We start from the raw sequence: 24,354 nt of genomic DNA on the forward strand, positions 1-24,354 counted from the left end.
GCACGTAGCTCTTGTTCTTGTTTCTCGCAACAGTCCCCAGATATAGCTCTTACCTCCTGAGTACTGTGTAGTCCGTCGAGACAGTGGTTACGCGCAAGCAAACTGTCGGTATTGTATTGTTATCAGAGCTATTAAAAAGGTCTCTCTTCTTTCGCTGCCTCTCGCAACAACCAGTCTTTCCGAACATGGACGCTGATAATCTCCGGACATGGATACAAAAGCAAAGAGAACAGCCAAAGCTGTGTATACATAAAGGTTTGCCCACTTTGGTACGCTATTCTTATAGTAGCTTATCGGTCACTGAATTAGTTATTCCTGTAAAGAAAAAAAGGTTAGAAGTATTTAGGATGTTGTGCCGAGAGTGCATTGGTGTTTTGTGTTTCAACGAAAATGCAGATGATTTAGAATATTTTGTTCGGTTAGGTTAGTGCATATGCATAGCGCGCATACGAAAGCGCATACGTATTCCTGACTAGTCGTCTCCTTGTATTAATGGCATGCGCAATACCAGGCCCTAATCTTGGGGCGCTATAACGTAAAACTATTCCAAACTTTTCTATTTCAATTCTGTAATCAGCCCACCGCAATTGGTCAAAAACTTTTTCGGACCACCCCCACTTCCCCTGTCTGTCACGCGACGTCACGAAAACTGCAATGGCTCCCCATCTGATATGACGTGCATACACTTATTATGCATAATTTGACAGAAAAAAACAAAAATAGATATTTCTGATTCGACGAATTTTTGCCATTAGCCCTCGGCTATTGCTGAAATCTTTTCGGGCTGCACCCACTTCACCTGCCTCTGACGCGACGGCACAAAACCGCAAAAACTTACCGCGTCAAAGTGACGCGTACGCGTTAATGATGCATTAATATGACGAACAAAACTGAATTTTCTTCTCAATAGCCGCAGGCTGCCCCGTTCCGAAAGGAATAAAAGATGGCTGCCGCCGATCGCTCCGGCACAGGCTCGCCCCTGGCGGAGAGCAAGGGCTTATTTGCGTGTAATAAAATTTTTTGCGTAGCCGTGTAATAATCTCTAGAACTTTCGGCATGTTTACGACCTGGTTCTGCCAACTCTTCTTTGCTGAGGGTCCGTTTTAGCGTCATTCTTAAGCTTCCGTTGCATGCCGCCGCGGTTGTCGACGAGCCACCGCAAGCTAAGAGAAAGCGGACCAATCGCAGACGCCGGCACCACCCTCTTCATATGGTTATCGATATTCAGTGCAGCGGCTCGGCCCCATCGAATGCCTCTCCACTTGAGCATGCTCCTCGCCTCTTGTGAGCCAATTAGGTAAGACAAGCCGCTGAGTACAGGCAATGTTATTCGTTTTTCAAGCAAAACAAATGTGACCTTCTATGAACGAGGGGACCACTTGATTGGTTTGTTCAGGCTATCCTGCGGGTGACCGCCCGATGCTTGAGTCGGCGTTACGCAAATTTGACGTCGGGAGATTGGAATAAAAACATATTGGAATAGTTTTACGTTATACGGCCCTTGGTTAATAAGCCCGACAGCTTTGCGGTGACATCAAAAATGAACGAACTGACACTCAATATCGTTCCTAGCTCACTCACACTAGAAACTGCTCACAACGTACTCATATCCGATATGAGCAATTCCTTTTTTTAAGCTGTGTAGCTAATGTCTACGAATATATTAATCTATGATAGACAATTATTTATTTACTAAATGGCACTGTCCACAGAACACGCCAACAGCCGTCTCCGCTTCTTGGTACTGTAGGGCACGCGGAGATTCCATAGTGTTTGGGGTTACTTTTCGGCCACTCAGTAGTTAGCATAACAAATACAACACGCCAGCACATAATAAACACAGAGTACTCTTCATGATGTCATTCCTATCCTCTTGTTTATTCTCATCCATATCATTGCCCCTTCCTGGGGATTCTATTTTCTCTTCTTCAACTGCCTTATCCCACTTACTCCTCCCCTCCCCCCCTCCCCCCGCCGTCCTTGCTTTCATTCCTCCTAGAATGGCAAAAACCTTTGCTATAGAGGCTGATTCGACGTTGCCTTTGGGGCCTACATACCAGAGTATTTAACTGTCTCTGCTGGCTTGTTGTTTTTGCACCAGAGAATGGCCCTCTGTGATTTAAGTCTGAGTTTGACAAACCTTTTTTCACTAGCACCAAGTCTTCAATCTCTATTCTTGGTATCGCCGTGTTCTGTTTTTATTGCGATAGCAATTATATGGACACTCCAGGTGCATTTTTGCCGTCGTCGGTGCCGTGATGTTCCTATAATGTCCAAGGGCGATGACAACGTCGCCGCGCCCCTTATACTATATGTGCGAGTGAAAGCGTGCGAGTGTGAACCGACGTTCACGGCTCAATCTCGCGCGTGCAAGGCAGGAAAGCGGGAAGGAAACGCGCCGTCTCCTGTCGCGCGCAAGAAAGCGATAAGGGAGTGGGTGGGGGGGGGGGGGGGAGATAGGGTGGCGGGGCGTTGTACTCCGGCAGCAGCGCGCGGTCGCGCGGGCTTTATCTCGAAAGCGATCTGCTTTAGGGGCAAAGTCTAGGTGGGCCGACGGCTCGTAGCTTCGCGTGTTGTGTGTTCTCGCCGCTCAATCTGCGTTGAAACGATAGACAGAACGAAGGTCACTTTGCTCGCTGCTGCTGCCGCGCTTCCTTGCGCCAGTGTTTTGACAGCGAGTGTCCGCGGTCATCGAGTGTCATGTGTGCATGTTTGCCTGTGTGCACTGACACCATGCTTGTTAATTTAGTTAGTAAGCGAGTGTTTACAAGTTTATATGGCTGATAAAACTACTATCCTTACTTCGTATGGCTGTCTACTAAGTTGCTGTCGCAATCAATGCTTCGCCTTTCGGGCGAAACTGCGACTTTTTTGTCAAAGTTTCTTTTCAACCTCTCGCGGTACTTCACTCTCTTTAGTTCTTGTCTGTTCTGTCAGTTGGATCATTGATTCAACTCCTAGAGCCGTGTCGGCTGGTAAATAGGTTAGGTTTCCAGAAGCAAATAGCGGTGTACATCCCAGAACTGTTGTATAGCACCGGTTATGATGAGCTACCGCCGCTTTAAGGTAGAACTTGCATCTGCCTGGAAAGTCTGGGTACATATGTACTATTTGATATCACGAATAGCTCGCTCAGCTAATCCATTAGCTGCTGGGTGATATGGTGCAGTGAACTTGAGCGTAACTTCACGTCTCTCTGCCCATTCTTTAAGTTGATGGCTGAGGAAGGCAGGGCCATTGTCAGACACTAGTGCTTTTAACGTTGTCAAACATCTTTCTGCTTAAGAAGGAGATCACATTATTGGTATCCTCCGCCCCAATCATGATGCCACCATCCTGGTGCACTCATCTACACACAATAGGAATGCTGGCGTTTTCTTCAAGCCTTCAGATTTTTTTTTTCGGAGCCCAGCAATGTCCATGTGAACAACCAAATGGTATGCCAGAGCGCTTAGGTCATATCATCTGCTGTGTTGACTGTTCATAATTTACTTTGATCACTTGGCATTTGTGACATGATATCGTACGTATATTTTAGTGTCTTCTTCGATGCGGGGCCATCTGAACAGTTTCGTCAGTTTCATGTGTGTCCCCCAAAAACCATCGTAAAAGTCCAGAATTTCCGGAACTAGTGTGGAAGGCACTGCAATTCTGCCTGTCTCTGTCGGCTGCAAGCAACTGTTCCTTCCTCTAGACATTGCGTCGGCATCTTTCATAGAAGCTCCTGGGCGGTAAATCACTTGAAAGTTGAACTGTTGAAGCTCGCTGACCCATCGTGTAACTTTTTCTTTCGGTTCAGTCATATTCAAAATGTGAGTAAGTGCCTCATGACCAGTATTATAAACTTGAATATGGTACATTCATGGTAAGAACGAAAGTACCTATATAGCCTTTAGGATAGCCAGTGTCTTCCTCAGTCGTTGTGTAATTTACTTCCGCTTTGTTTAACGAGTAGATGTGGTAGCCAATCACGCGAGGTTTGTGATTATTTGAATGACTTTCACTTCGCCCTTAGAGTATCGTTCCCGTTCCGTAGGGCGATGCATCAGTATTGAGCTCAAATGGTAGAGCAAAGTCCGGAAGTCTGAGGACTGGGTCAGACGAGATGACTCGTACCAGCTCTTTGTAGGCTGCCTCGCAGTCATCGGTCCAACATAATGGTACATCTTTTTGCGTTAGTCTTGTCAAACACCTACTTATGACAGCATAGTCTTGAATAAATGCTCTAAAGCCCAAAACCACAAAAACACACGTAGTGAGTGAATGCCGAAAGGTTTCATGAGTTTCGCAATGAGGGTCAATGATTCTCCTTTGTGTCCTTCGTAGTGCCATACAGTACTCTGCCCAAGAAAGTTACCTTGTTCTTAAAGAATTCGCACTTGTAAAAATTGACTTTTAGGTTGGCTTCTAACAAGGCTGTGAGGACATGCGCCAAGTGTTGTTGATGGAGATGCTTGCTTTTGGACTACACGATAATATCGTTTACGTATACATTGCTGAAGCATCCAATTAAAGGATTCAGAACGATATTTATCATTTTCTGAAACCAGCTGGACGTTTTTCCATCCGAAGGAGAAGCAGTGCGTGCGTGCGTGCGTGCGTGCGCGTGTGCGCGTGTGTGTGTCATGACCGCCTTAGGCCATAAAGAACAGCTCACGCCGAAAACACACTCCGATCTCCGGTAGCGTCGTGAGCCAAAAGGGCATGCTCGAATCCTCCACGACTGCTTGGCCGTATGTCTAACGTGGCGATGAATTGCTCGCGATGTAGGCGGATATCACCCTACAGGAAAGGGACGTGCTGTTCACAGCAGCAGCTCCAAGGAGCGGCCGAACCCAACGTCGCCACAGGCGGTTCCCGCTTGTTGTTTACTGAGAAAATAGGCGGCCTCAGATAAAAGGCGTAAGGAAGATCCGTGGTGAACCCTTACGGGAGCCCGACGCTCCGTTCAATACTCGGCAGGCGAAAAAGAGACAAAACGATAACCTTAACTAGTACTTACACAACAGCAACAGCAATGACAAAAAAAGGGTGGGGGGGGGGGGGGGAGGATGTATAGGCCAGAAGTGAGAAACACGATAATGCAATGGCGATACCTTAAAATTGTAGCATCGATCCGGACTACTGCGGGTATGACGACAAACGTCTTTGTGGAGGATATTTAAGGATGAGGGCTAATATTTATTATTTATGTAATGGTGAAGTATTCGAGTATTGTATTATGTACGTTTTCTGGTTATTCTTCGACAGCATATTTAGCAGTAGAGTAGTTTGTAAAAGCAACGCTTTATGCTCGCATTCATACCTGCCAATAAATCAGGCAAGTTTATGTTATTGTAGCGGGGCATAATATTTTAACAAGTTTGACTTTAGAAAACTGCAATATTGGAATGCCGAAGCACCTCTTCTTAATAGGATTCCAGAATTACGATTATGAGAGACCACTGCACTAACTCATTCTCTATTCTGCGACTACTGCGGCTCCATACATAACAGCAGAAGAAATCTGTTATCCACAGTAAATGTGACGTCTCTCAAACTAAACTCGCTAGATTGTTGATGACGAAGTTTAACGCACTGAAGCAACGCAGTAGTGGAGTATGCAGGGCTGCGATTTAACGGTCACATAGGCCGCTATCTTTTAGCGATGCTTTTTCCGATACTGATGCCTTTTCGCCCATTTTGCACTTAATCCGTGGTCAGCGAGACGCCTCGCCTGCGTTATCAATAAGAACATCCGGCAGTAAGTGGCGGATGATTAGACTGGCATAGAATCTTGCGGAAGGGTCATTGCAAAATAGCGGTCCTGGCGCTAGTGTCTACGGGAGCTGCAATGGGAGCGGTTGAACCCGCATGGAAATTATGGGAAGTTCATGGATTTGCCTAAACTTCGTCCTTCTGTCTTCAAACGCCTTCGTGACTTTGTAAACTCGTCATTTTCAACAATGTACTGCGTAATAAATAATTAAATAAACGTTATTAAAACAGTCCGACGGCAGGATTCGAACACAGCACCTCTATAGTACAGGAGCCCAATATAAAAACCATTACGCCAGGAAGGCAATCATCGACCAGCGGTATGAAACGCCCTTACGAATTTATCGCGGACAAGCTAGCGCCTTAACACGCTTGGCGCGTTTCGATCTGGCCACCTCGACAAGCTCAATCGTTGCAATTAGTAGCAATTGTGCGTGTTCGCAGCGTCTTCTGCCCTTCGAGGAGTATAGATTGCTCTGAAATTTACGATAATGAAGACATATAAGGCGTTATAAACAAAGCCACAAGAACGTCTCAATCCACAAGCACGAAGATTAGACAAATCCATGTACTTCCCATCGTTCCCATGGTGGCGCGATTCCTAGGTGCAGCGTTCGATGCGGGACGTCTCTGACGTGATTGCTGCGCCGTAGCGCGTCTGGTGGGAAAGCGTCCCCTGCGATATGTGCCGTGCTGCTGGCGAGGAGCCATGCGTCTGCGTGGTGCTCCCAAGCGAGACAGAGGACGATCCCATCAAAGCGTCAGCCCCATGATCGCGTCCGCCTTCATGGCGCGTCGCGGCCCGACTGTGCGTGCCGATTACGACGTTTGGCTCGCGTAGATTATTTCTCCCTCCGAGACACCGAGTTCTTTGGTTCGTTCCGCTTGCTCAGTCGCACGTTTCGTCTTTGTGTGACTCAAGAGCATGCCGAGCGAATGAGTGGGCCGTGCGAACGGGGTGCGATAACGCTATCGCGTTCCAGTCTTGAAGGCGAAGCTTAAGCGTCCTCCAATTTTTAATTGCGGCATCATGATGAACTCGTACTCGGCACTCCCGTGCTGATAGAACAAAGAAAGATAACGGGGAAAATAGACGGTAGACTAATCTAAGCACACGTACTACGGCACATTGAGGAAGCTACGGTAGCTAGGCTCGAAGCGCGTACAAGGCGGCCATATAGATATGCCGATGGCGATATGGTAACGCAGGTTTAGGGTCGTACTCGATTCTGACGCGCACGCAATTTTTGGACCCGTTTCTCGGAAAAAGTGGGCGTTAGATTCGTGTAAATACGGTATATTGCAGTAAATGGCAGTAATGTATATAACGATGTAACGAAAATACCGAAGTAGTTTCTCCCCCTTTAACTGCGGTATAACGAGGTTCGAGTGTATGATCATTTTTGTTTTAGCCACAGCAGTGTTTCACACATATATGCTGAAGATGTATTTAAACAGCATGCTACGAGAACTGGTATCAAAATTCTCTGTAAGGATTTTCATGCTGTGTGTGTGTCACGTTTGAATATTCACATCTTTAGTGCCTATGGAAGTAACAAGTGGCGTATTAGACATTTTTTAACAGAAAGTGCCTGTTACTTGTGATAGCTATTGTGATATTTCAGGTGTCCTTACCGGTGATACCAATACAATGTAGTCCACATTGTTAAACAGTTTGTGATATACCTAACGTAGCCATAGATGTGACCACTGTTTTAAGACATTCACTGCCAGGCTGCTCTTGTAGTCATTGTTACATGAAAGATCATCGAAGTGCTAAATATGTGCTTACTTGTGTTTCAAAAGCATGTTGCTACTCTACTAGTAGTCCATAAGATGGCAGTAGTCATTGACCCAAAGTTCTATTTTGTGCTACAAACATGTTGAATGCATCACAAGCAAGACTCACGACACCTTTTGTGCTGGGAAGTTGCTGGGTGAACGTGAATGGTTCTGCATGAGCTCTAAAAACAGCACTATGCTCATGCCAGATATTTCTGTGATTTTATATTTTCCAACTGCCCACTGACAGTGTATTGGATCCCATATAGCGCAACATCATATTGTGCTCTTGTTAACATGAAATCGAGCCCTGTGTATTTACAGTTGTGCATCAGAATGACAATCATTTGCTTTCATTAAAGATTACACTGAAGAAGTGTTACATGCTTTTTTTACACTGGGGACATGAATAAATTATTTCCATCAAAGTTACTGGCGATTGAAATGAATGTTTCAGTAAATTTCTAATTTTACAACTGCTTTACAAATGCTCTTTCAAGGGCAAATAATGTGCTTGACATGCCAGGCGATCATTTTCAGCAAGACTTGGTCTTCCAAAAAGGAACTGTGCGGTGGATGTGGGACAAAATTGCGAAGGGCCTACAAGATGCGTGAACAGTAAATATGGTGGGGCGAGAAGTGTTGTGCTTTGCTGCAGCCCAAACAGGAAGCCCGGAGACGAAGACCAGTATACTCCCAAGCATAATGCAGATGGCGGTGACAGTGTCAGTGATGCCAGTAGCAAAATGGGGGACATCAAAATGACAGTACCAACCGCAGCAACGAACTAATTGGCAAACTCCTCCGGTCCGGAGAAGCGACTATGACATTCTGCTGATAAGCACAAGGTGTTTTATCAACAACTGCTAAATGAAAGGCTTATGTAGTGTCACAGCGGAATGATGCAATAATCTCCAGTAGTGACAGCTCATTGGCGTCGGCTACGTGAAAACACTGGTGATACCTCAGCAGATGCGATAAAAAAAACCGCAGGCTACTCACTAATTTACGAAAGTTCTTCACGTTGGTTCCTGTTGGCGTATGTATGCCTGACCCTGCATACACATGTTTAGCGCTGCTGTTGGTGCTACAGTCTGTGCTGCTGCTGGCGCAGCCACCTTCGCACCCTTCTCAGGTCGTGCTGGTGTGCTGCTGCCGAGTCGTGCTGAATAAGCTAATAACGCTGTCCCGGGCAGCACAGCAACGGAGGTACATTATAAGCAATGCCCTCACTTGGAGAACTCCTTGTTGGAGGGGTCACTGATGTCATCGTCACAGCCGCTAGCTGTTGCTGCTGTCATCATCGACATCATCAAGCAAGCTGTCACCTTCACCAATACATAGATTGCGTATCACTGCACATGCTGCAACAATGTTGGCTGCACAGTCCGCTTCATAGTGGAGGGCACAGTACTGCAGGAGGCATCGGGAGCGGCTCTTAAGCAGCCCAATGCACCGCTCCACTACGGACTGCATGTCAGCGTGTGTACTGCTGTACGTGCCTTCTGCATTGTGTGTGGGAAGATGGCCTGGGACCGGAGTCAGGAGCCATGGTTCCCTGAGGGTATCCGCTGTTACCAGTATGACCATAAAAATGGTATTAAATCATATCTGTCTGCATAAAGTTAAGTGAGTGAAGTATGGATTGTGTAACATATGCCTACTACAGAGAGGTTGTAATATAAGAATGTACAGGCCGAGCACCTGACGCTGCTGTGATCAGCACAGATAACAATAGCTGGTACATAGTAAAATCCCTATTTCTGGTATCCAGCAAGGGGCTGTTCGGGCGAGTTGGTACTCCATTCTTGTACGCATATCAGCATAAAAATGAATGTGATAAGAAACTGTACTTCAAACTGCACATACATAATAAAAATTAGCTTGAATTACAGCACATACGTGTTGTCACTTTCTGTTTTTCCTACAAGGGCTATGTCACCTTCATAGTTAACCAAGCTAATATAACATAAGGTCTCCTGGCTTCAACATTATCTTACGGCGGCGCGCACTTTACTGTATGCTGCCAAAATTGAAACTTCATCAATTTCCCCTTCTGCCACACCAAGGACGTGCTCGGCCTTGGCAATGTGTCCTACAAAGGCTGTCACCTTCATAGTTAACCAAGCTAATATAACATAAGGTCTCCTGGCTTCAACATTATCTTACAGCGGGCGCACACTTTACTGTATGCTGCCAAAATTGAAACTTCATCAATTTCCCCCTCTGGCACACCGAGGACGTGCTCGCCGGCCTTGGCAATGTGTCCCTCCTGGAACTGGCGGCGTAACCACTTAGTCCTCCAGACGTAGGCGTCGTGGTCTCAACCCCGTCGCAGAGAGTCCACGGCGAGAATCCTCATGCTTGCGTCACAGACATGACGAAAGCGTGACCAGCTTCTGCCACGCGTTGCTATGACGGGCAAAAAATTAGAAAAACATTAACCTAGGATTACGATACTCTCTAATGCGAAGTTTGAGCGCAGCTCTATAAGTGTTTTCATTTCGCAATATGGCGCGGACACCCTGTCTCGTGCGGCATGTTACGAACGGAGCGAAGTATGGCGCGACTCCCTCGCTAATCTGGAGCTCGCGTAAAACTCTTGCTTGGGCTAGTTGGTTCATGCTTCAATTAGTAAAATCAAGGCGCAGAAGACCAGGACTCAAGTCGTTTGTGTTCTTCTTGAGTCCTGGTCTTCTGCGCCTTGCCTTTACTAACTGGAGCTCGCGAGAGGCAGGGCGTGGGTGACGCGTGGGCGTGATTCACAGGAGCCGCCAGACAAACCTCCAAGACGATGCGCGCTACTCTGGTACCATCTCGTAGCCATCGTCACCGCACTAAGCTTTTCTTCCCACGCTTTCGCCATACCCTCCTCTCCCGCCTTCCGCCTCATGGTTCCTCTGCACGCTCCTCCGCTTTCCTCCTCGCGTCGTTCGTCCCCCGTAGCGCTCCGCATTCACTCTTTAATCCTTCGCTGAGCTCGTTCGCTCAGTTACACCGACGCTCGTAAGAGCTTCCCTCTGAATTTAAGACCGACACTTACGAACCTGGTGTTGAGGTCATATTACCACTTGCGGCAAACAAAAGCCATCTTCTGCTCGCCCTTCGGTGCGATGATGGCGATAAGGTTGCCATCCATGTATCCTATGACGCCGGAAATGGCGCCGCGTCGAAGGAACCCTTCTTTCACGGCCGCCTTTTCCTCCGACTTCCTGCGGAAGTGGTCGCACGTGTTTCGAGTCCCAGCGTGGACGACTGCCTCCGCTACGCGTCGCATGCGCTTGTTGACCGAAGGCTGGGTCACGCCAATTGTCTCCTTGCTTTCACCGAGCCTCGAAAACTTCCTGTGGCGAAGAACCGCAACGCGCACAACACTCGTTCGCTCCACCGGCAGCGCTGTTGCTCGCAAGCCTCAGAGTTCCTCCATAGTCGCACAGCCACCGAGAAATTTCTTTCTTTAGAGTGAAAGTGCCATAAGAAAGGGGACGCCAAAGACTTGAAAAATTATAGACCGATCAGCTTACTGTCCGTTGCCTACAAAATATTTACTAAGGTAATTGCAAATAGAATCAGGAACACCTTAGACTTCCGTCAACCAAAGGACCAGGCTGGATTCCGTAAAGGCTACTCAACAATAGACCATATTAACACTATCAATCAGGTGATAGAAAAGATAGAAGAAAAGAGCAGATTTTGTAAGGGAACAAACGCGACTTAATGATATCTTCGTTGAAATAAAGAAAGAGAAATGGGGGGGGGGAGGCATGGGCAGGACATCTAATGAGGAGAGAAGATAACCGATGGTCATTGAGAGTTACGGAATGGATTCCAATGGAAGGGAAGCGTGGCAGAGGGTGGCAGAAAGTTAGGTGGGTGGATGAGATTAAGTTTGCAGGGACAACATGGCCACAATTAGTACATGACCGGGGTAGTTGGAGAAGTATGGGAGAGGCCTTTGCCCTGCAGTGGGCGTAACCAGGCTAATGATGATGATGATTATGATGATGATGATGACGCTGAGGTAGGTGCCTCTAATCCTCGACTTGGTAGCCCAGATCTTGGAGCAGGGCTCTTTTCGTATTTGTCAGCTTTAGTCTCTCCAGTTGGTTGACGTTGTGCGCTTCCACGAGCTCTTCCCACGTGTTGTGCACTCCCATTTTGAGTAGTTTAGCTGTGGACGAGGAGGGGGACAGTTCCAAGGTAATTTTGTAAGATTTTCTGATGAGGGCGTTTTCTTTGTCTCGTTGACGGTTCTTCATGTCAACGTATGGGGTCCCGTACGTGATGATGCTCGTGAGCAGCGCTTGTGAAATGCGGTTGACGTCGTGAGCAGCGCTTGTATCATTCTCGTGCAGTCTTCTTCCTTGAGTCCGTGACATTTGCTCGTCACTCTTTTGATAAGGTGGGTGATTTGTTGCACTGTTCTCTGAATTTTTCCAACTCTGCTCCCCCGGCCCCGTCCTCTTGAATTAGGAGTCCGAGGATGCGGAGCGTCGTAACCTGTGGAATCATGATACCTCCCACCTTTACTACCGGGTCTGGTATCTGCTGCTGTTGTCGGCCTCTTGTGCGCTTTCTTAGCACCAGGACCTCCGACTTTTCAGGTGCGCACGTCAGTCCACATGCTTCCAGGTACTTTTCCGTTGTGTCAACCGCTTCTTGCAGAGCGTCTTGCTGTTTACCTGTCGACCCTTCCGTAGTCCAGATGGTGAGGTCGTCAGCGTATATTGCGTGACCAATCCCTTCTATTTGCTTCAGTTGCTTGGGTAGCGAGCTCATCGCCAGATTGAATAGCATCGGTGAAATGACGAAGCCTTGTGGCGTTCCCTTTCGCGGTATGTCAAATTTCTCAGAGCGTAAGTTGCCTATCCCCACTGTGGCTGTCCGTTCTTTCAGAAAAGCTTTGATGTAATTACATATCTTTTCGCCTCAGTTATATAGGTTGAGGTGTTGCAGTATGGCTTCGTGCGGCACGTTGTCGAAAGCCCTTTTCACGTCAAGTGCGAGGATGGCTCTTTTGCTGTGCGTGTCCAGTTTGTCGATGACTTTTTCATTGACATTCAGTAACACGTCTTACGTGGACAGGTGAGCTCTAAATCCGAACATGGTGTTTCGGACGTGTCCGTTGTCTTCGATATGTTCGATCATGCGGTTGTGCACCATGTGCTCGTAGAGTTTTCCAGCACACGATGTGAGAGATATAGGTCGAAAGTTCTGCACGCTGATGGGCTTGTTGGGTTCAGGTATCATGGTTACTTCGGCATATGTTTCTATTCCGGTGGTACTTTACCATGTTCCCAGCACTCGTTGATGTATTTTAAGAGCGCGTCAACAGAGGGTCCGTCAAGATTCCGGAGTGCCTTGTTGTTTCTTCTGTCGTATCCCGGCGCCGTGTTGCGGGTGAGCTTGCTCAAGGGCCTCTCGATTTCTGCTTCTGTGAAGGGCCGATCCAGTTCTATATTTGGGTTGCCTCGATACTCGTCGAAGTGCAAATCTACAGCTATGTTTCGCTCCGTACCGAGCAATTTTTCCTTCACTTCTTTGAGAATCTCTTCCTCTTTCCCCGTGTGGTGTGTGAGTCTCTGCACTTTCTGTATTGCGGCGTTCTTGTTCTCCTTCTTTGATAGGAGAGTCTTGAGTACCGCCCAAGTGCGCTTGCTGCTTAAGGTCCCTTGAAGCTTGTTGCCTGTTTCGCGCCAGTTCTTTGTTTCAAGTTGTTCAGAGTACTCTTGCGTTTACTTGGACAGTTTGGAGATTCGAATTTTGAGTCTCCGGTTGCACTTGTTACGCTGCCAGTGTTTCGCGAGAACCCTCCGCGCCTCCCACAGGTGGAGCAATGGGGGTCGACCACGGGGGTGACTTGCGACGGTTGAATTGTCCTCGTATGCTTCTCGGCTCTTTCCACGACTCCTCTGATCCATATTTCTATGTCGTCTATCATCGCATTAATGGGGCTTTCGTCTTTGCGAAAGGCCTAGCCAGTCCGTGATCTTGGCTTTTCCGATCTTCATCGTTGCTTTGTGGTGCGGGATGATCGTTTGCACTATATAATGGTCGCTATCCAGATTATCGTCCATGCAGCTCCACTCATACTGTTTGAGTCCGTGTACGAATGTGAGGTCGGGGCTGGTGTTTCTAGATACACTGTTGCCGATGCGCGTGGGTGTCTGCGGGTCGTTGAGTAGCGTGAGGAGGTGTTGTTGGGCTACGTTGTGCACATCTTCTTTTTTCTTTGAGGCCGCATAACCCCAGGCCACATGGGGAGCATTAAAATCGCCAACGATTATCAGCCCGTTACCCTTGCTCAGCTTCTTCACCTCTTGCATTAGCTTGTCTAGATCCTTTAGGTGGTCCTTTGGTGGACTGTACACGTTTAACACAAAGAGGCTTTGCTGCTCTTTTCTCTCGGGTACGATTTCGACGAGGGTGTGTTCGATGCGATGTTGGATGTCGTCTCGTTGAGCGTTGATGGCCTTCTTGGTCAGGATTGCTGTCCTCGTTTCACCGTCGGTGACGTGAGTGAGGTAACCATTGACCTTGAAGTCTTCAGCTTCGGTTTCTCGTAAGGCTATAATATCTGGGTCAAACTGCGTGCAGAAATGTGCAAGATTGCTTCTCTTACTTCGGATAGAACGACAGTTCCATTGCCAAATTTTCAGCCATGGGTGTTGCTTGTAGTCATCTTTCTCTTCAGTTATCCTCGCCATCTTGTTCGCTTAGGGTATGCATTATCTTGGCTTCTCTCGCAGGGTACTGTTGCGACTTTGCACCGCTGCCACCACTATTACGACTTTGAGGTGGTCCCGTAGCGCTCGTCACCCGTTTCGTGACAGAGCGTTGGTAGCGAAGACTCCGAGTCAGGCGTCGGTGAGAATAACGAAAGGGATTTTATACACTATATACAGGTCATTATACAGGACAAGTTCGGATCGGCACGGGGGCCGAGAGCTAACAGCAAACGCGACTGTTCCCGCTCGGCGACGTCCGTTGAGACTCCAACGCGTAACACATCTCACTCCACTCGAGATCGGCCCTCGGCTCCCGGTGGGTCGGTGGATCCGGTTCTCCAGGCGGCGGCGTCGGGGCTTATAAAGCCCCGAGAAACGATTGTTACTCAAACGGCCCAATATAAAGCCAGCACTCGACGGTCGTCCGAGAGGTCCAACCAGCGACCGCGCTGGCCACCCGCTTCAAAGTTGCCGTGCGCGGTGACCTCCAGGGAAAAGGAAATACGGCGCCGGCTGTCTAGCACTTTGTTGCACGTTTGGACATGTTGCCCGCCGATGCTTCTCCGGAGGACACCACTGCCTGACGGCTCAGCATCTTGACTTGTCAAGGGAGACTTTAGGGCGCTGCGCCTTTCGGCGCAGCCCCGGGTTTGTCCAAAGGGCGTTCGCAGGATAAATTCTGCATCTTGTAGATTCGGATTCCGGGCTGGTGGTAATGGCACAACAGCATCCCCGCCATCAGATAAGGCGCCGGGAAGACGAGCTGCCTCCACGTGGCTCGGATGCCAGGCGCGCACGTTCGTCAGGTTCGTCCAAGTTCACGTCCAGTCTCCGGACGCCAGGTAACTTGACGCGCCCAGGTCCCACTCGCCAGGACAGGAGCTCTGCTCACCGCGTTGTCGCCAAGGCACCTCGACCAGCTCCGCTCAGGTCGTTCCGAAGCCCTTGCTTCTCGCCACTGGTCCCGGTTGGTCGTTCTGCAGCTTGCAAAACCGACCGGCAAATGGCAACACCCAACACGAACAAGTGCCTTCTGTCTCCCGTCAAACACCAGACAAGGCCATAATCCAAATCAACCTAACTAAATTGCTATCCCCCTTTTTGCTCCCGCTGCAACAAGAGGCAGGTGTACGATCTGGTACACAAGGCTCAAACAACCATTTTTCAAATTAACAACACACCAAAATATCAGGAACAACTAATAATCAGCAATAATAATGACAAATAGAATGGTCCCCTTGAAATCCCTTGGACCGAAAACATACTAATGAGGTAGCAAGTGAGGTCATTCATTTTTCCCGGTGATATTTTCGAGGAATCAGAAGCTGCTTATATTTGCGACCCTGCTTATCCGTGTAGCGGCGGTACAATAAGCCAGATTCCTCGTAAAATGAAACCCTCTTTTTTTTCACTCCCCGTTTGACGCTCTTCCTCAGATCGGCTATTGAACACTCTTCCTGTTGCTCGCGAATCAGAGTTTCCCTTTCAACTGCAGCCTGCTCCTGCCAGCTGGCTGAAACCGGAGCGAGTGTGGAGCCCGCGTCGCATAACTGCGGCGTCGCGTCCATATCGCGGCTAGCACTGCACGTGTCACTCCCACTCACTTCCAGGAAACGCTCGCCCAGGCCAGCCTCCGAGCTCTGCCTCTCCCGTGCCTGCTCGCCACTCAAGTTACCTTGATCGGTCCGTGTGCCACACCGCTGTTCGCTCACCGACGCAAAGTCAAGTTTCTTCGACAGCTGGCGCGCTTTGGATCGCGTGAGGGCCATGTACGCCACGTCGGCAAAGAATGATTTGCCCTGATCCTTCAGCAGCTGCTCCGAGCTATTTGAGAAGAGGTAGGGAAAGTGCTCCGGGAGGACGGCAGACACAGCGGCTTCTGTGTTAAGTTTCCCAATCTCTCCTTCAATGATAGCCGTTGCGATCGGTAAACAGACACTCTCCTCCTCGGCCACTTGCCGTATCCTAGCGCACTCTCCCGTAAGATCACTCGAGGAGACTAAAGACGGGTGGACAACATCCATAGTTGCTGCAGAGTCCCGAAGTGAACGGCACTTCTTACCGTTTACCTTAATTTCCTGCACATATGGCTCCAATAGTCGTATGTTTTTGTGAGTTTCCTGTATTGTTGCAAAAGCAATTTTCTCTTCGCAGTTCGCAGCGATGTGCCCTTGCTTTTTGCAATTGTAGCAGGTTAACGATTTCCGTTTTTCAAAAGAACGCGTCGTATCGTTTCGCTGTTTTGTTGCAAAAGTAATTTTCTCTGGGCAGTTCGCAGCGATGTGCCCTTGCTTTTTGCAATTGTAACAAGTTAATGGCTTCCGTTTTTCGGGCTTCCCGGAAAACCCATCTCTCCTATCTGCTTTTTCTACGCGCACTGCCTTGCTGTGCAAGCTGCGGCGGGTGTAATACTCTTGCGCTAACTCTGCTGCCTTGTTTAGCTTAACCTCCTTTAGACTATCTTGCAGCCAGAGCCTGACATCCTCATCAATGCAACGGTAGAACTGCTCCAACGCGATGCATTCGACGATTTTGTCGCGGTCGTCGTAAACCTCTTCGCCCTTCAGCCATTCCACCAGGTCGGCTTTTAGACGAAACGCGAAGTCAACATTCGACTCCCTGCCCTTTTTTGCATACCGGAACCTCTGCCGGAAAGCTTCGGGCGACAATTTGTACTTCCGCAGTAGCGCTTCCTTCACATCACTGTAGCTCTCAAACGCCTCTTTCGATAAGCAAGTTATTACGTCCGATGCCTCCCCAGGAATCAAGGCTAACATTCTGTGCCCAAAGGGATCGCTCAATGCTATTCCGTTCGCACACGTGCTCAAATGTCACGAGGTATTTGGCCACATCCTCTCCGACGACAAAGGGTGGAAGTTGATCGCGTATTTTTGGAACGTTAGAAGTGAGACTAGGCGCCGGCGCGCTATTTCGGGTCTCCAACTCTTTCATTTTAAGCTCGTGCTCACGACGCTCCTTCTCTCTCCTTTCCTCGCGACGTTCCTTTTCTCTCCTTTCCTCCCTTTCCCGACGTTCATTGATATCCGCCCAGGCCTCTTCGGCTTCCTCAGCCGTTACGTCCCCAGTCCTCATGACCTCAAGGATCGCATTCTTTCTTTTGGTTGAGCCCAACTCAATGCCCAACTCCTCACAAATTTGGCGAAGTTCCTTGACCTTGTGCTTCTCCATCGTTCACATTGTCCTCCTGTTGTTTACCCTTTTTGAATATACCTGCCGTACGCTACTATAACGCTACTAGTAAGACATCTGCAAGTATTTCACACACTGCCCTGTTTACCCCCTCAGCATCCCCTCGTTTTCAAAACACTCTCACTAGGCTTGAAACACACAAGGTTAACACAATGCAACACCAAATCCTTCCCTAAGCTACTATAACCTGTGTCAGAGAAAGTCTGGTGTTTGAGGTCAACTTCAGGCACTCACCGCGCCGAGGTAGCCGATGCCGGTCAATCCCGTAGCTGCCATCCACTATTACGACGTTGAGGTGGTCCCCTAGCGCTCGTCACCCGTTTCGTGACAGAGCGTTGGTAGCGAAGACTCCGAGTCAGGCGTCGGTGAGAATAACGAAAGGGATTTTATACATTATATACAGGTCATTATACAGGACAAGATCGAATCGACACAGGGGCCGAGAGCTAACAGCAAACGCGACTGTTCCCGCTCGGCGACGTCCGTTGAGACTCCAACGCGTGACACATCTCACTCCACTCGAGAGCGGCACTGGGCTCCCGGTGGGTCGGTGGATCCGGTTTTCCAGGCTGCGGCGTCGGGACTTATAAAGCCCCGAGAAACAATTGTTACTGAAACGGCCCAATACAAAGCCAGCACTCGACGGTTGTCCGAGAGGTCAAACCAGCGACCGCGCTGGCCACCCGCTTCCAAGTTGCCGTGCGCAGTGACCTCCTGGCAAAAGGAAATACGGCGCCGGGCTGTCTAGCACTTTGTTGCACGTTTGGACATGTCGCTTGCCGATGCTTCTCCGGGGACGCCGCTGCCTGACGGCTCAGCATCTTGACTTGTCAAGGGAGAGTTAGGGCGCTGTGCCTTTCGGCGCAGCCCCAGGTTTGTCCAAAGGGCGTTCGCAGGATAAATTCTGCATCTTGTAGATTCGGAATCCGGGCTGGTGGTAATGGCACAACAGTACTTAGGTTTCTTGCGAGCATTATCTCTTTCTTCTAGCATGTGAATGCGTTGACTGAAACTTTCTCCCGATTGTGTCATTTTGGTCTGTAGAACCCGAATCTGGTTCTCTATTTCGCTCTTGAGAGATTGGAACCCAGTCTGTATCATCTGTGTTACCGTGGTTTGCATAAGCTGCGTTACTGTGGACAGTGTGGTTTCCATCATGACGGTCACGTTGTATTTGATACGGTCTTCAAGTGCCTTGAGGTCGTTCTGGGTTATCATCGCTTGGCTCGACAGTGTTGATGGCTCTGGTCGTGTTGGTGATGATGGTGGTAGTGGGGATGAAGAGCGCGGTAGTGGTGTTTGCGATTGCTGGGCCTGTTCTATCCGTAATTGTTCTATTTCTCGCATGAGGTATTCGAGCTGTTTTTCTGTGCTGGCCTCCTTCTCTTGTGTCTTCTTTTGCTGTTCGAGCTCTCGCTTTAATGCATCGTTCTGTCTTCGGAGAATCATTATCGTGTCTTCTTACCTCGAATGTCTTGTGGTTTGAACGCCATTGTTTTCCCTCGACGTATGATTGTGCCCTGTGATGACGTTGGCCCAGCTTACCTTGCGCTGGGTGTTGTCGTGTTCCACGCCCGTTGCCGTTATCCAGGGGACGCTCTGTTTTCTTTCCCCCGATCTCGATCCCGACTTGGATCTGGATCTTTTTTTTTTGTCTGCTCGGTCTCATTCGGTGACTGTGGCGATGGTGACATGGTCATCATGTGATCGTTGTCGTTGGTAGTTACTACGCTGGCCTGGTACCAGAAGCTTCTCTGTCTCGATCTTGACCGCTCCCTGACTCTCAACGGTGGCAGGGCCAGTTCCAGCTTCCTTTGACACTGTCTACTCGCCGTTTCATGGGGCATTCCGCAGAGCTTACATTTCGGTTCGCATTGGTGGTTATTTGGATCAGCGTTGAGTTCTCCGGCAGTTGTCACATACTTCGTCGTTTGGATCAGGGCAGACCTCTTGTCTGTGTCCTATCTCCCCGCAAGATCTGCAGTACTGGACTGACTTTCTGTAGGGTCTGCAACGGGTGAGCGTACATCCAACTTTAACGTAGAACGGCACACGTGCGGGCCCTCGAAGGTGATCACTGCCGACGTCGATCTTCCCAGCATTCTAGCGCACAGGATTTTGCACTTGTTGGTCGTTGCTAGTAGAGCAACTAGCTGCTCCGTCGGTGGTGCCTTCCTCTATTCCGTGAACAACGCCACGTACAGTGCCCGGAATTGGCTTGAGGTACGGTGTGACTTCGTATGTTACCTGTCCTATTTCGATGCTTGTTATTTCTGCTAGTTTAAGTGCTCAATCCTCTTCTTCGGTAGTTGCCAGAATTAAGTTTTGTTGCCACTGTGTCTGTATGATCACTTTGGCGTAGAGCTCTTGGTGTGTGACTCCGCATGCTTGCGCTAATCCTCTTGCAATCACTCCGTCTTTCCAGTTTGATACTTTCACACCGGCTGTAGGTCTGTAAACAATCTTGTAATGGTTTTCTGGTAGCGGTGGGGTCGTTGGCCAGCGAGGACGTGGCTTGCTTGCGTTGCGGCCCCATGGCTTTTGAGGGGCTTGTTGTTGAGGGCTTGTTGCCTTTTTCCATCATTCGTGTTCTGCCCCTTGCTGTGTTCGTATGACAACTCCTTCTGCGTCTTCGACGTTGCGATGCATTCTTTCTTTTGATTCGCGCTAGTAGCGTAACCCACGGTCCGGTCTTGCATAGTGTTTTCCGCTGTTGCTCTTGAACGTCGGCTCAGTGTCGTTCATCTCTGCTTCCTTATTTGTTATTCCTGTTATGGAGTTCGTTCGGTCAACTTCCATAACGCTAGGTTGCGGCTACGTTTGAAGAGAGAAAAAACATTTTAAAAAGACTTTGTCGGGCGACCCGGCGTGCACGTGAATCTCGAGGCACGAGGCGCGTGGCCTCAGGCAACAGGGCTCGGCAATCGTGAGTAGGCTTAGCAGGGCACGGCCGTCACCTTGCAAGTTTCAGGATTAGTACTTGCATTAAAAATAAACTCACGTCGGTGTGCGTGGTCTGTCTGAATGGAGTTTCTTGAGCTGAGTCGAGTGCTGCGGACAGCCAAGCGTTGCGAGGGGGCGATCCGCAGGAATTGAGAGCTGAATCGGGAGCACATGAAGAGCAAGTCTAAGATCAAGGAGCAGTTAGAAAAAATAGAAGGTACAGCGATATGTACATTGCGGTGGCGCATCTTAGAAACCTGACGGGAGCTGTACTTGTTGCGGGTAATGCGGGGAAGTCCCGTAGCTGCCATCCACTATTACGACTTTGAGGTGGTCCCCTAGCGCTCGTCACCCGTTTCGTGACAGAGCGTTGGTAGCGAAGACTCCGAGTCAGGCGTCGGTGAGAATAACGAAAGGGATTTTATACATTATATACAGGTCATTATACAGGACAAGATCGGATCGGCACACGGGCCGAGAGCTAACAGCAAACGCGACTGTTCCCGCACGGCGACGTCCGGCGAGACTCCAACGCGTAACACATCTCACTCCACTTGAGAGCGGCACTAGGCTCACGGTGGTTCGGTGGATCCGGTTCTCCAGGCGGCGGCGTCGGGGCTTATAAAGCCCCGAGAAACGATTGTCACTCAAACGGCCCAATTCAAAGACAGCACTCGACGGTCATCCGAGAGGTCCAACCAGCGACCGTGCTGGCCACCCGCTTCAAGATTGCCGCGCGCGGTGACCTCCAGGGGTAAGGAAATACGGCGCCGGGCTGTCTAGCACTTTGTTGCACGTTCGTACATGTCGCTCGCCGATGCTCCTCCATAGGACCCCGTTGCCTGGCGGCGCAGCATCTTGGCTTGTCAAGGGAGCGTTAGGGCGCTGTGCCTTTGGGCGCAGCCCCGGGTTTGTCCAAAGGGCATTCGCAGGATAAATTCTGCATCTTGTAGATTCGGAATCCGGACTGGTTGTACGGGCACAACAATATTTAGCAGAGTCGGCGATCGTCGAAAATCTGATCTGCGGGTCAAGCGCGTCGGCTTTTATACATAACCCGTCGAAGGTTCAAGTGTAATCGCTGGTGTCGCGTGGCTTCCAGAAAGTACCACACAATTCGCGTCCCGTATACACTCGGATTACTAAACAAGCTCAAACCATGACAATCGAAACAAGCACGAAGACCAAACCAAACAAGCGCGAGTGAGAGCTGACCCGAGCTGACGTTAGTAGGAAACGAGCGGTCTGGTTGAGACCAGGTACGAGTAAGCATCGAGCGGTCGGGCGGGTGCGCATGACACCAGTATCCCGCGAGCACGTCACTGAATGGGCAGCTCTCATAGGTCTCCGCCGTTTGCGGCTCGCGTCTTTCATCGCCCGCTCTGCATTCGCTCTTTCATACGCCGCCGCATTCGACCGCGAACCTCGAGCGAGCAGTCGCGCGGAAATTTTGCGTGTATTCGCGGGCTTCCCTCACGATCGCAAAAACACTTTTATGTAGCACATATTGAGCAACCGAAGGCTGTATCGGAAGTTCTCATGTTGCTCTACAATGTTCTCATTTACACTTTTTATCTAATTATAATATTTGAGAAGTTAATTAAGACTAATTAAGCAATTAGGTGAATTGTAAAAATAATCTAAGTATCTCCAAGCGATAGCAAACAATATCCCATTTTGTCCAGCTACGTGGCACTTGCATATCTTTAAATCTTGGTGCATGATAGTTGGGACACCTTGTATAAGCATGTCGGCATCTGCACATACAGTGGCTTCATGGAGCCCTGTGACGCTATCGAATGCGCTCCCTCACGACCCCCTACCCTGAAATTTTGTTCTTCATTGATTCCCAAGTACTGACACAAAATTGTTTTTTTTTTCTGTAATAGTTGCTGAGTCCGTAATCAGTGGTTGAAAAGCACGGAAGCGTACGAGAGCAGAGACATGATTGTTGAATGCATGTCTAGAGCAGTTTTACAAAAGCATCCCACAATCTGTGAAGCTGTGGGTGGAAGACAAAGGAAATGTAAACACTGTGGAAAGGGCGGCTGGATTAGCCGAAGAGTACGCAACGCGTAGAAAGCTGAACGCCGAGGACGGAAATTGGGACGGCCGAAATGGACCGCGGAAACCATTTCCGTTCAAAAAGGGTTCGCAGACTAGACGACCGGAGCCTGTGGGCATGGAGGAAAAGCCCTCAGAAAAGAGCGAGGAGAAATGAAACGGGGAAGCCGTACAAGAGCAGAAAAGAAAATTCGAATCTTTTATACCGATCCGCTGCTATCAGTGCCACAACCTCAGACATATCGCAGTAAACTGCGGGAAGCCTAGCGTAGTTTTCTTCTACGGGGATGAAAACGACGACAATATGGAGCTTTTAAGTCCATATCTTCCCGACCTGCAAGTTAAAGGCAAACCATGCCGGGTGCTGCGAGACAGTATCGCCACTATGGACATTGTCCATCCGTCTTACATGACCATAGATGACTTCACTGGAGAAGTAGTATGGATTAAACAGGTTGTAAAAAACGACAGCGTGTGTCTGCCCATGGCCAAAGTCAAAATCAGTGGACCGTTCGGGAAGCTCGTCACCGAGGTTGCAGTTTCCAAATTCTTATCGCTGCAGTACCCTTACATTTTTTTCGAATCGGTCGGATCAGTTACTGCAAGACAAGGGGCTTAAACTGGGAGAGGGCGTAGCAGAGGCGTTGACGCGAGGCCAAGCTCGTAAAATCGCGTCGCTTTCGGCTGAATATGCAAAAGCTGCTCCAGCGGAAGTAGCAAAAGAGGTAACTTCAGTAACCAAATCCGACCTAAGCTCGAGGGACGAAAAAACGGTTGAGGAAAGCCTGCCAGCTGACCAGCTCAATGAGAGCGTATCGCTAGGGTGTCAAAGTTCACGCCTGCAGGACGAGCCAGCTGACACACTCGCAAGCGAGACAGGGTCGTTACTATCACCGGTCTCAAAGAACTTTGATCAGTTTTTACGTGTGGACAGAGAGTCACTGGCAGCTGAGCAAAAGAATGATGACAGCTTAGCTAAACTACATCACACCGCTAAACAAGGCATTGCTAGGCGCAACGTGACGATACAAGAGAGAGGAGGATTGTTGTATCGACACTACAGAGACCGAAAGGGTAGGATTCTAGATCAGTTAGTCATACCTACTAAGTACAGAGAGGACCTTTTGAGTCTCTGTCATGGAAATGAGTGGTCTGGTCACCTAGGCATAAACAAATCAAAGGAAAGATTACTTATGGAATGCTACTGGCCTGGCTGTTTCAAAGACGTAGAAAACTTTGTAAGATCATGCGACGCCTGCCAGTGCTCGGGTAAACCAGGAGAAACGTGGAAAGCTCCACTAAAGGTAGTACCCTTAATAACAGAACCTTTCAGACGACTTGTGATCGACACAGTAGGGCCTCTATCAAAGACAAAGTCGGGTTACAGGTACTTGTTTACCATGCCATGTCCGGCTACAAAGTTTCCGGAAGCAATCCCCCTGAAAGAGCTCAGCTCCACCGAAGTAGTAGGCGCGCTTTTGACAGTATTCGCACGAGTTTGGTTTCCAGCCGAAATTCAGCCGGATCAAGGGTCAGTATTCACCAGCTCACTGACTCCCAGATTCTTACAAAAGTGCGCGCGGTAAAGTTTATATATAGTTCTGTCTATCACCCTCAGTCAAATAGTGTAGAGAGGTGGCATTCAGTGCTTAAGCGAGTTTTGCGGGCGCTCTGTTACGAGCACAAGGACTGGGAAAATTGTCTTCCGGCCACTTTGTTTGCTTTGCGAACGGTTCCTCATGAGGCTACGGGGTTCTCGCCAGCAGAACTAGTGTATGGGAGGATACTCCTTTCTCCGCTGAGAATGTTAAGAGAGATGTAGGAGGGAAGAGGAGAGAGTCCAACAGTGGTAGAATACGTGCTAAATCTG

The sequence above is a fragment of the Dermacentor variabilis genome, chromosome 1, assembly GCF_050947875.1.
Source record: "Dermacentor variabilis isolate Ectoservices chromosome 1, ASM5094787v1, whole genome shotgun sequence".
Classification (NCBI taxonomy): Eukaryota; Metazoa; Arthropoda; class Arachnida; order Ixodida; family Ixodidae; genus Dermacentor; species Dermacentor variabilis.